The 13,861-nt window shown below is 38.0% G+C and overlaps 1 pseudogene; it reads right to left on the bottom strand.

The window, feature by feature from the left end:
• Nucleotides 1–7,832: 7,832 nt before the first annotated feature.
• Nucleotides 7,833–10,257, bottom strand: LOC141548024 (AFG2-interacting ribosome maturation factor pseudogene; annotated as a pseudogene).
• Nucleotides 10,258–13,861: the final 3,604 nt, after the last annotated feature.

Genomic DNA, 13,861 nt, shown 5'->3' with positions numbered 1-13,861 from the left:
ACAAAATCCAGGAATATATTGGACAGCAGCTGTGACAGCTGACTGATCTATGCTTACTATTTATATAAATGGAATACCATTTGAATGATTGGTAGACAGGGGTGCAGATGCTACAGTTATTAGAGGTGCCAATTGGCCCAGTCACTGGCCAAAGGTTAAGGCAGAGGGGGCACAGTAGATAGAGCACCAGCCCTGAATTGAGGAGGACCCGAGTTCAAATATGGTCTGAGACACTTAACACTTCCTAGATATGTGACCCTGGGCAAGTCACTTAAACCCAGGCTCAGGGAAAAAAAAAAAAAAAAAAAAGGTTAAGGCACACACCTACATGTGTGGTATAGGAGGATCAATAGCAGCAGAAGTTAGTGCTATCTCTTTGAGATAGACATTTGAAAATGAAACAGGAGTTTTTACTGCTTTTGTGGTTGAAAAATTCCCCATCAATCTGTGGGGAAGAGACATTTTGTAACATATAGGATTACAAGTAAGCACTTTGGCTTTGTAGGCAAGGCTGCTGTTGAAGGCCTAACTGGACTCTTACCGGTTTCAATTCAGTAGAAGACTGAATCACCAGCTTGGGTAGAACAGTGTCCCTTAAGAAGTGATAAAATTCAGGTCTTATTAGACATAGTACAAGAACAAGTTGACCAAGGACACTTTTGGCCTTCTCTAAGTCCTTGAAATTCCCCAGTATTTGTGGTGAAAAAGAAATCTGGAAAATGGAGGATGTTCAGTGATCTAAGAAGAGGAAAGGACCAGATGGAAAGTATGGGAATTCTTCAGCCTGGACTTCCATCTCCTACTCAGTTGCCAAGAGAATGGCCTCTTTGGGTTATAGACATTAAGGATGGTTTCTATTCCATCTCTCTAAGAAAGGAAGATATCAAAAGATTTGCTTTTTCAGTGCCTAGTGTTAATTTGGCTAAGCCTTATAAAAGATATGAATGAACATTTTTGCCACAAGGAATGAAAAAACAGCCCTACTATGTGCCAAATATATGTTGCTGCTGCTCTTGCTCCAGTAAGAAAAGCATTTCCTAAAGTAATGTTGTTACATTGTATGGATGATATTTTGGGATGTGTACCTGAGGAACAAATGTTAAAAGCATGTCTACAAAAGTCCATAGAAACACTGAAGTACTACAAAATCCATATAGCTACAGAAAAAAAAAATTCAAAGACATGATCCTTTTCAATATTTAGTATATGAAGTATATCCTAAGACACTCACAATACAGAAGCTTTCTTTAAGAACAGAGAAGTTGGACAACTTAAATGCGTTCCAAAAATTAATAGGAGATATCCAATAGATGTGACCAGGGTTAGGCTTTACTACCAATCAACTGCAACCTCTATATGACATTTTAAGGGGAGGCAGTGCTTTGAATTCACCACACCAGCTTACAAAAGAAGTGCAAGAGGCTTTGAGAGAAGTTGAACTGGCTTTATCCAATGTGGTTGAAAGAGTCACTCAAAAACCCTTGGAAATATCACTTTTTGCTACAAAAGAGGCACCCATAGTAGTCCTTCATCAAAGAGACAGTATGATTGAGTGGATAAGCCACCCAGTGCAACCAGAACAAAGCCTTACTCCTTACCCAGTGCTTGTGGCTAGAATTTTATTACAGGCTATTAAAAGAGTAGTACAATTATCTGGGATGAGTCCTCCAAAAAGAAACACATTCTATACTAATGCACAAATTAATATATGCCGTGAGAGCATTTCATAATGGCAAATTTGATTGACCACAGCTCCAAATTTTGCACATGGTTCTGCATTAAAGATAACCCGGCTACTACATAAAAGGCAATGCATTTTTGAAGAAAAGGTTTCTAAGGTTCCTCTTACATGACCAATCATCTTTGCAGATGACACCAAAGAAAATATTTTTGCTATACACTTCATGAGTTATCCATAAAGAGAATAGTCAGAAAACTCCTTTTCAGTCCACTGAGCACAACAAATAATTTGCTGTCCTGTCATTTGCTCTCACTTATTACCCAGGAGACATAACTATAATTACTGATTCATCCTATTCAGTAGGTGTGGTAAAAAGAATTGCCACAGCCCAAATAAAATTTACAGCCTCTAATATTTAACAGCTCTTTAAGGAAGTTCAAGAGCAAGTGAGAAAGCATCCAAGCAAAAGTTATATGTTGCATGTCTACTCACATAGTGGACTTCCAGGTACTATTTTTGATGGAAATTCAAAGGCAGATAGCCTTTTCACTATGTTATCCAGTACTCCTTTATTTCAGAAAGGACAAGAATCTCATTCTAAATATCATCAAGCTGCTCAAGCTTTACATTTACAAATTGGAATAACAAGAGAGCAAGCTAGGAGCATTGTAAAAAGCTGTATAACTTGCCTTCCTTTCCACAATCCTACACTCCCTCCAGGGAAGAATCCTGGTGGTTTCAGACCCAATGAAATCTGGCACATGGATGTGGCCCATTATCAATCTGTTGGTCATCTGTATTTTATCCTTGTGGTGGTAGATACCTTTTCAGTATTCACTTTGGCAGTGCCAACAGCAAAAGAGACAACCTGAGTGGTCACTGAATTCATGTCCAGGCATTTTGAATTATGGGTGTGCCACAAGAAATAAAAACAGACAATGGGCCTGCATATACTTCTAAATATTTTGTGCACTTTTGTGCACAGTGTACGATTTTATACACCATTGGCATTCCTTTTAATCCTCAAGGTCAGGCAATGGTAGAGAGAAGAAACAGAGACACTAAAGCAATCCTCAAAAAAGAAAGGAAAGCAGGAGCCACAGGTAATCTTAGACAACTTCTAAATTTAGTTCTCCATATCATTAATTTTCTAATTTTTGACAAAGATGCATTGGTTCCTGCAGACAGGTTTTATAACCTGTGGCAGTATCCAGTGTGAGAAGCTCCACTGTCCTTAGATAATCACCAGGTGATGTGGAAAGACCCAGAAAGTGGTGAATGGAAGGGACCAGAGAGGTTAGCTGCTTGGTGGAGAGGCTTTGCTTGTACTTCTTCAGATGGAGAAGGAAACAGATGGGTGCCAATGAGTCTTATTCTCCTTGTTCATCAGGGAGAGACAGAAAAAGAGAAAAACAAAGGAGAAGTTCTAAGAAACATCTGACACTGAAAGAGCATGGCTGATAAGGAGACTGTTAAAGATTCCCTAACACAAGATAAGGCTGTTAAAGAACTTTAAAACCAGCCGGAATCTTTGGATTTCCTAGCACAAGATGAGACTAATGCACAATGGACTTATGGATGTTTATAAGTTCTCAATTTATAATTATTTGATTATGTTATTTGTTACATACTTCTAGCATGTATAATGTTACTATGTTACAATATATATATATATATATATATATATATATATATATATATATATATATATATATATATATATATATATATATATATATATATATATATATATATATATATATATATATATATATGTTTATATAAATATGTGTAATACCTCCCATATTGATGGAGTTATGTTTCAAGGCCATGACCACCCTATGTTCTAAATCAAAAGAAAGGGAAAGATGTTGGGATTACAAGGTGATAACTCAGGTTGTCTAAACAATTCTCTAGCTCAGAGTTGACACCTTTAGCAGTTGATGCCTTTAGTTTTCTCAAAAGGAGTTTACACATTAAAAGGAGTTTTCACTTTTAAAAGGAGCAAGTTGATTGGTTGAAGGATTTCCCACAAGCCCCTGAATTCTCACCTGCCCATTCTCTGGGAGGATAAAAGAGACAACATGGGGCCTGGGAAGCAGTCTGGATTTGGGAAGGACTAGAGCTGGAGGAGATTCGGAGCCAGCATTCAGGAAGAAGAAGAAGAGGCTGCTGGAGAAGAATACCAGGAAACCTGCTCCCAGAGAAGGATTCCAACTGAGGGAGCATCCTAACTTTACACAGCACGCCTATACTGAGAGGCATTGAGGAGGCCGCCCTAGGAGCCACACTGGGCAGTGACTACAACCAGATTCCGGACAGGGAGAGAGCCATGAAGAGCACCAGGAACCTGCTGGTGGACGGCAAGGAGCACTGCCTGACGTTCGGGGGACAGTTTCGAGAAGAGACCCAAGTTCTACTTCCACAGGATCGGCTATGATTTGAAGCCGGCCTCTGTAGGCCCATCGGGGGGAAGGTGAGCTCCAGGTGGGCAAGGGAGACGAGGTCAGGGTCTCCCTGCCTCACTTCCCTGGAGCTGCAGCCCCAAAGACTGTCTTCAAAGGAAACAAAAGACCCTATGAGGCAGACTGTATTCTCCTCATTAATCAGGATACCGGCGAACATGTGTTGGAAAAAGTCAGCAGCAGCCCTCAGGTCAAGAAGATGAGAACTGAGGGAGGGAGCAAAACCCAGGTAAAGAGTGGAAGCGCCCCCTGCACCGGCACCGCCCACTCCCATAGCATTCCGAGCCGCAGGGAAGACACCTGTTGGACCAAAAGCCTGTCCTGTGGAAGAAGATCTTCTCGGGGAACTCCAGTTGTTGGACATTAAGAGACAGCTGAGAGCCTGGATGGAGCAGATGGAGATGTTCAGAGACAGCAGCTCCTCAGACTCTGACAGCTCCAGCAGTGAAGAAGAGGAGCCCGCCCCCGGAGGCTCGTCCTCCCAGCATCCTCCTCTGCAGTTCCCTCACAGAATCCCTCTGGGGAACAGCAGCACCAGCCAACTCCCCGACAATAACCGGCTGATGAGCATATTGCAAGAAGATTTACAACTGAGTGACTCCAGCAGCAACAGCAGCTCCTCTGACTCTGACTCTGAGAGCTCCAGTAGTGAAGAGGAGGAGCCCGCCACAGCCAGAGCCGCGTCCTCCCTGCATCCTCCTCTCCCTCACAGAATCTCTGTGGGGAACAGCAGCAGCCAGCTCCTCGGGAATAGCAGGACAATGAGCATATTGCAAGAAGATTTACAAGTGAGTGACTCCAGCAGTGAAGAGGAGGAGCCCGCCTCCAGAGACTTGGCCTCCCAGCATCCCCCTCTCCCTCACAGAATCCCTGTGGCAAACAGCAGCAGACAGCTCCCCGGGAATCACCAGCTGATGAGCATATTGAGAAAAGATTTACAACTCAGTGACTCTGAGAGCTCCAGCACTGAAGACCAGGAGCCTGTCACAACCAGAGCCTCTTCCTCCCAGCGTCCTCCTCTGCAGTTACCTCACAGAAGCCCTCTGGAGACCAGAAGCAGCCAGCTCCCAGGGAATGACCAGCTGATGAGCATATTGCTACAAGATTTAAAACTCAGTGACTCTGACAGTGACAGCAATGTCTAGCCTTGGAACTTCCTGCATCTGAATTTGTTAGAACATCTGGATAGATGAAGGACACAAGCAGAAACCCACCCCCAAGGAGAGCCTTTGGCCCTTAGTGAGCCCTGAGTCTCACTGAACCTGAGCAGCGTGCACTTTTATATATTATAGGCTTACATTTTTACCTCAGAATCTGGGTAGCATGTTAAAATCTGGGTAGTATAAAACAAACAAACAAACAAAAAACAAAAACAAAAACAAACAAACAAAAAAAAACAACTTCCCAGATCTATTAGAAGTATAAGACAAAGTAAAAATAGAAACCCCCACTCAATCACTTTCACCTTCAGAAAGAAACCCCAAATCAGAAATACTCAATCAAAATTCAGAGGATTCAAAGAAAAAAAAAAGTGTTGTGAACAGCCAAAAACAATTTAAGAATAAAGGAACCACAGTCAGGATGACACAGGACTACTCTGACAACTGACTTTAACTTATTTAACATATGTTGTTCCATCTAGGGGAGGGGGTGGGGGGAAGGAGGGGAGAAATTGGAATAAAAGGATTTTCAAGGTCAATGCTGAAAAATTACCTTGAAGATAGATTGAAAAATACATCTTGTAAATAAGGTTATGTTAAAAAAAAAAAAAAAAAAGAGTAGTGCCCTGCCTTTGCAAAGGGATGAAAGTTACAGGTTTGTTGATGGTTGTGAGAGGCCAAGGACTAACTGGAGAATTTTTTGCTTCTAGGAAGGCCTGTCCTCCTTCATTTCTCTAAGGAGACCAAGGTCCATCTGAGCCAGAGACAGACTCAGAAGGGTTGAGAAGGACTGGAAATGAGATGTTCCATCTTTGACTGTTCTCTCCTGCTGGCTCTCCCTCCTCCTGCACTCCTCCACTAAGATCAAGACTGGGTCAGATGAGCAGACTGTCACAGAGAGCAGGAGGAGATTGGGAGAGATGCAGACTGAGACAGGATCAGACTGACAGACAATGTAAAGGAGACTGTGACAGACACAGATTGTAAAGGAGATGTGATTCTAGATTCTAGTCCAGACTGTTCTCAATGGGCTCCTTTCCTCTTCAACTAAGCAGGGATTTAGTAAGTTTTCAATATATTCAAGTATTTCTCATCATGATGACTTTAAAGTCATACAAGGAGTTGTCAACTTTGAATAATAAAAAAAAAATTATATTAAAATGTCCATAAGTACTAGAAGAAGTCTGTTTCTTTACTTTATTTTACTAATTTGATAGGCAGAGACCTTACCCATAAATTCCAGTCCAATATTTTCTTCAGTAATTTTTCAAAACTTGAAATGTTGAGCATAGCTTTAAAAAGAATACAAAGTAGACCCTTAGGCTGATATTTAAATCCATAAGAAAGACTATGAATAGGGTTTCATATTTATTTGGATTTTATTTCCTCCTCTCTATGTAAAATTTGAGTGAGGATCTGGGGATTTATTTCTACTTTTTGTGGCCAAAGCAGGTTGAAATAGTGGTGTGTTCTTTTCTTGGCAGGGATGTTGAAAAACAACTAGGAAGAAATTACGGCCTTAGTGCCTTTTATCAGAAATCTTTAGGATTGAAGAAGGCAGCCTACATAACATGAGTTCTGTATATCTTCAGTTTAGTTAAATGATATTTAAATGACATTATAAACTATTATTTTTTAAGGAGCTTAAGGAATCATGTAGCATGTTTTCATTGGAAAGATAGGTAAGCTGAAACTCATATTTCCGACAAGATGGGGGATCATTTTAGTGTATAATTGCTGGAATGCATGTTGAGATTTGTTGAGAGATCAATTTGTTATGATTGGGATTGATTGAAGATCACATTCTGCTAGAACAGGTAGAATGATGATAGACTGCAAGTCTATATCATAGGAAATCAAATGAATCAATGGAGACATTGAAGCTAGAGGAGAAATGACATAATTCCTAGCTGTTGATGATTTACTGTCTTTCTGTTCTTTATAGTATATGGCATCATAGTTTTAAAACTGAAAAGAAATTTAGATTAAATTGATCCACTGATAGATGGAGAAACTGAGGAACAGGCAAGTTAGATACTTGTCCAACTTGAGACAGGTAGTAAGTAGTAGAAATGAAATCAAAACACTAATCCTTAGATTTTAAATCAAGATTGTGTGTGTGTGTGTGTGTGTGTGTGTGTGTGTGTGTGTGTATTTATTTATTTATTTATTTTGCATCTTACTACCTTCTTGTCTTCCTAGGACTTTCAAGAGAAGTAACTACTAGAGCTGTCTTTCTTTTACAGTGACTAAACTCATATTTTCTCTGCTGACTTTATTCCCTTTCAACTGGTTTTACTCTCTCATATGTCTATTATTTCAGTGAGCCATTTGCAGCCAGCTCTCACAGTGGGAAAACAGGAAATAATTAATTTTAAAAAAGCTTTTGAAGCATTTTAATTTATTTCCATTTGTAAATGTTATTACAATTGAGTGATTTATTAATCTTAATGAACAGTAATTCCAGAATGATAAACTTTGTTCAATTGAGATATTTTAATTTAGAAATTCTTCTGTGTCTCTAGATTTTTTTTTTTCAGCTATTAAAACTATTTATTTCAAACAAAATCAAGAGACAGAACACATTCTTCACTGGAAGGCTTTATGCCCAAGACATATTGTCTTCCTGCTTCAGGACATCAGGCTAAGAAGAGATTGTGCCAGGAAGGGAGGGGAGGCCAAAAAGCATTGGATTATGCATATTAGTGATCACTTTTGAGGATAATCTGCTCATCTCCCTCCTCCCACCAATCAATCAGGAGACTACAATGTCCTGCAGTAGGACCTTGATCAGTTAAGTACAAACATAGGGAAACAGAAAAAGCTCTGTCCTGGGAGTCAATTGATCAACATTTGGGATTTTCCTCTCTACCACTGAAAAGATGTATGACCTTAGTGAAGTCCCTTCACCTCCTGTCTCTTCTTCTATAAAGTATAAGTTTGGACTAGGTGAACCCTAGCTTTCCTTTTTGTTCTAATGGGCTCATGGACCTACAATAATCCTCAAAAAGAAGAAATTCAGAAGTAATTTATGCCACGTTGCCACCCCCTTGTGGCACAGTTTGGAAACAGCAAGTTAGGGAAAATGTTAAATATAATCAGTCAATCCATTAAACAGTAATAAAACCAAACATGAACTTTAAAATGAACTTTGATATACAAATTTCTATAACTTAAGATTTCAAACTCTATCTCTTTGTTATTTTTTTTTATCAATTTACTCCTAAATTTTTATGTATGTATATATGTATGTGTGTACATATAATCCTTTATATTCTCATATTTAAGTGTGCTTACTGAACTTCTCCGGGGAAATACTCTTGTAATCAATTTCTAGACATGGAGAAAGTTCAAAAGGGAAGAGGCTTTATCAAGGATTTATTATGTTCTCATTACTTAATCCAGATTCTGTGCTTTCCACTTTTCAGTATTTTATATCAGTCTTTTTCTATTATTTTCCTATTCACTGAATTTCCTTTCCATAGTTCTTCATTGAATTATAGGACTGGATTACAGTAACAGAACAGTTTTCCAAATGTTGGAACATTTTCTTTTTGATATGCTTTTCAGAGTAAGCTCCAAAGAAAGGGAATTTCTGGATCAAAGACTATGAACACAATATGTTCCCCAAGGACTTACCAGTTTACTATTTCACAAGCAAAATATGAGCTTCTTATTTCTCTATGACCCACCAGTGTTGAGTTTTATCATTTTTATTTTTTGTCCCCAAACCCTCAGAAGAGTAGTTTTAAAGGTGAACTTTTTTAGACAAACTTTTCCATCACATATACTTAAATTTCAGATAAAAGTAAATGTATCTTCCCTAAGTTAAGACACAGAATATGGAGCAAAGATTTTGGGTGACAAAACCATGGCAGAGTACTGGTTTTCCCTTTTTGCCTGTCTTCATAATGGTCCCCCCTCTCTTGAGCAGTTACTCCAGCTCCTCCAACATTCTTGGTCATTGCCCAGACTACGACTTTTGTCACTACCAACCTCATTTTCCTTACTGAGCATCAACTCAAGTCTCTGATATAGAATAAAAACTCCTTGGGTTCACAAACATATAGCCCAATTATGTATGAAATAACTTCTAGAAATCCGTATTCCCAACATGGGAGTATGCCCACATTTGTTTTAAAGTGGCAGGTGAAATAAAGCTGGATTTTAACTGTGGTTTCTTTGTCTATAGATAGAAACATCCTTTAGGTTTCCAGGAAAAAAGATACATTCAGCAGGATATCTTGTACTAGGTCTCGATCATTCTCTGAAATTCGATCCCAGGCGTGTGGCAGAGTTTGGATGTTTGGCAAATTTCCCCACTGAATCTGGGAGAGGAGATATTTCCTTTCCAGGTACACATTTCGATAATGTTTGTCAATGTCCTGTAACCATGCCAGCATATCAGCCAATGAGGGGCTGACAGCAGATGGTTGCAAAACTGTATCAAGTCCAAGTTCATCTGCTTTCTGTTCATACAGTTCAAACACTTGTTCCACGTGGCTGCTGACTGTATCTCGCACCTGGAGAAGGCTGGTTAGCTTTTCTCCCAATTGGTCTAAGATGGCGTCCCCAGCAGCTAGCAGTTTTCTTCTCAGGCGATCTTTCAGATCAGGGAAAGCCCGAAGTGGAGTCTCCTCTAACTGGACATTCTGACTGGCCTGTAGCTGCTCTGCCAGGTTGCTAAGGGAGGTCAGGAGAGGTAAGCAATCACTCAGAGTACTCTTCCAGAGCCCATGCTGGTGCTCTACAACACGGAAAGCCTTCTTCAGAACATCCTGCACAGCTGGCAAAGGCTCCTTTGGAGACATCTTTTCTGCATTCAACTCTTGATGTCACCTCACAGGGTTAAAGCCTTCTGTCCTTGTTCCCATGTTGCTTTAACATGTTTCAATGATCGACTCCTTCGAGCTTCCTGCTCCCCCAAGCGCATGCCCAAAAGCGACTACCAACGGATCGTCTCTAGATTATTGATTGAAGATAGCCTGCTATACTAGTATTACTACCACTGAAACGAAATTTTTTACAATGTTCTTTTCTTCAAGGAACTCAATTTTAGTTGTAGACTCATAATAAAAGATAAATGAGATGAGATGACACATCATTTTGAATGAAGAAGTTTAACAACATCCTAAAAAAGGGAAACAAAGGAAATGAAACATTCACAAATAGAAAATCAAAAATGATCATGCTTTCGAATTTTAGCCATCATTGTTAAAAATCATTGCATATTCTTTTTTTACCCATCTGCTAACTATAGACAAATAGAAAGACAGATATTGCCACCTGTCAACATCCTATTGAAATTGAAGTTGAATCCTGCACTAGAAAGATGACTGAATGTTGAAATAAGATTTACTTTACTACCTCTAAGACCAATGTCATTGAACTTTATAAATTTGTGATGGGTGAATGTGTATTTATTCAAATTTCCTTTTTTTTATTTCTGAAACCTTCAATATCATATTAATGCTATTTGTCAAGAAAACAAGCTTTTAAAGCACTCACTATATAACAAGTGCTGCTTTAAGTACTAGTGGTACAAAACAAAAATGTGAGCCTTTCCCTCTAGGGATTTTAGTTTAACAGTAAAGATAGCATGCAAATGAATAATCATTAACAAAATACAAATATAGATGTATACAAAACTATAAGACAACCTCAAAGAGAAAGGAAAATAGTGATAATTCAGGATTAAGGACAACAAGATGATTCATGACCATTGTTGAGCTTGAACTTAGACTTCAAATAAACTAAGTAGGGCTTTCCAAGTGGGGAAGACAAAAAGGGAGAATATCCTAAAGATCAGTGACAGCACATCTTCCTAGCTGTGTGAGCAAATCACTTAAGCCCAGTTGCCTCAGCAAAAAAAAATGAATAAATAAAAATAAAAACAAACAAACAAAAACAAAAGCAAGCAAAACAAATAAACAAAAAACAAAACCAATGATGGATGACAGCACATGGCATGAATTTACAGATACAGTGACAGTGACATATATTTGAAACATTAGCATGCTAGCTAATTTAGCTGGGTGATGAACTATGTGAAGGAGAGTATTGGAAAGAAGAATAGAAAATTAGATGAAACCCAAGTTATTAAGAAATTTAAATGCCACCCAGAAGATTTTCTGTTTAGCATTAGAAACAACAGGAAACTCCTCCACTTGACTCCAATAAATTGACATTAAGGAGATGATCAGATCTGATGTTTAAAAATCCACATTGGCAACAATTTTGCAATCTGAATGGATTGATAAGACATTGATTAGATATACTGTTGAATTGTAAATGGGAGAAGATTTATGACTCAAATTTCAACATGAGTGTTCAAGAACAATAGAAGTCTTTAAGCACAATATGTTTTAGAATACAAACCAGCAATGATAAAAATATGAAAGTTACATGTTGTATGTTAATAGGTATAATGCATCTTTGTTAAACTGAAATAGACACTTAAATTAACAGGTTTTAGAAATAATAGAAAAAATAATTTAATTTTTATTTTATTTTATAATTATAACTTTTTTTTTTGACAGAACATATGCATGGGTAATTTTTTACAACATTATCCCTTGCACTTACTTCTATTCAGATTATTTCCTTTCCTCCCCCAACCCCCTCCCCCAGATGGCAGGCAGTCTTATACATGTTAAATATATTACAGTATATTCTAGAAACAATATACGTGTGTAGAACCGAATTTTTTGTTGCACAGGAAGAATTGGATTCAGAAGGTAAAAATAACAGTTTACTCTCATTTCCCAGTGTTCCTTTTCTGGATGTAGCTGATTCTGCCCATCATTAATCAATTGGAATTGGATTAAATCTTCTCTATGTTGAAGATATCCACTTCCATCAGCATATATCCTCGTACAGTATCATTGTTGAAGTGTATAATGATCTTCTGGTTCTGCTCGTTTCACTTAGCATCAGTTGGTGTAAGTCTCTCCAAGCCTCTCTGTATTTCTCCTGTTGGTCATTTCTTACAGAACAATAATATTCCATAGTATTCATATACCATAATTTACACAACCGTTCTCCAATTGATGGGCATCCATTCATCTTCCAGCTTCTAGCCACTATGAAGAGGGCTGCCACAAACATTTTGGCACATACGGGTCCCTTTCCCTTCTATAGTATTTCCTTGGGATATAGGCCCAGTAGTAGTATGGCTGGGTCAAAGGGTATGCACATTTTGATAACTTTTTGGGCGTAATTCCAGATTACTCTCCAGAATGGTTGGATTCTTTCACAACTCCACCAACAATGCATCAGTGTCCCAATTTTCCCACATCCCCTCCAACATTCATCATTATTTGTTCCTGTCATCTTAGCCAATCTGATAGGTGTGTAATGATATCTCAGAGTTGTCTTAATTTGTATTTCTCTGATCAATAGTGATTTGGAACACTCTTTCATATGAGTGGAAATAGTTTTAATTTCATCATCTGAAAATTGTCAAATCCTTTGACCATTTATCAATTGGAGAATGGTTTGATTTCTTATCAATTAAAGTCAATTCTCTGTATATTTTGGAGATGTGGCCTTTATCAGAATCTTTAATTGTAAAAAGGTTTTCCCAATTTGTTACTTCCTTTCTAATCTTGTTTGCATTAGTTTTGTTTGTGCAGAAAGTTTTTAATCTGGTGTAATCAAAATTGTCTATTTAGTGATCAATAATGGTCTCTAGTTCTCCCTTGGACACAAACTCCTTCCTCCTCCACAAGTCTGAGAGGTAAACCATCCCATGTTCCTCCAATTTATTTATGAGTTCGTTCTTTATGCCTAAATCTTGGACCCATTTTGATCTAATCTTAGTATGTGGTGTTAAATGTGAGTCCATGCCAAGTTTCTGCCATACTGATTTCCAGTTTTCCCAGCAGTTTTTATCAAATAATGAATTCTTATCCCAAAATTTGGGATCTTTGGGTTTGTCAAACACTAGATTGCTATTTTTATTCACTATCTTGCCCTGTGAACCTAACCTATGCCATTGATCAACTAGTCTATTTCTTTGCAAAAACCAAAAGGTTTTTGGTGACTGTTGCTGTATAATACAGTTCTAGATCAGGTACCGATAGACCACCTTCACTTAATTTTTTTTCATTACTTCCCTTGAAATTCTCGACCTTTTGTTGTTCCATATGAATTCTGTTGTTACTTTTTCTAGGTTATTAAAATAGTTTCTTGGAAGTCTGATTGGTATAGCACTAAATAAATAGATTAGTTTAGGGAGTATAAGCTGGCAATTCTTAATGAAATTCTATGAATCTCTATGGAAAGACTTAAGAAATTTGATTTTGCTGGGGGTTGAGACAATATTTAATTCAAAATGTTGATAGTTAGGGAAATAGAAGCTGTGATGAGAAAATAATTACCTTTTTTTCGAATGGATGGAAAAAGTCTTCTTTCTATGAAGAATAACTTTGAAATTATAGAATGAACTACAGAGATGGTCAAGGTAGATAAAAAAAATGGAAATGTGCTTTTAATTATCTTCCCTCCAAATGAAAATATTCAATTTGTCAATCACCTTCTGTTGATTCTTGTTT

Source organism: Sminthopsis crassicaudata, chromosome 6, assembly GCF_048593235.1.
Source record: "Sminthopsis crassicaudata isolate SCR6 chromosome 6, ASM4859323v1, whole genome shotgun sequence".
NCBI classification, from domain to species: domain Eukaryota; kingdom Metazoa; phylum Chordata; class Mammalia; order Dasyuromorphia; family Dasyuridae; genus Sminthopsis; species Sminthopsis crassicaudata.
This window is presented reverse-complemented; position numbering and strand designations above follow the sequence as displayed.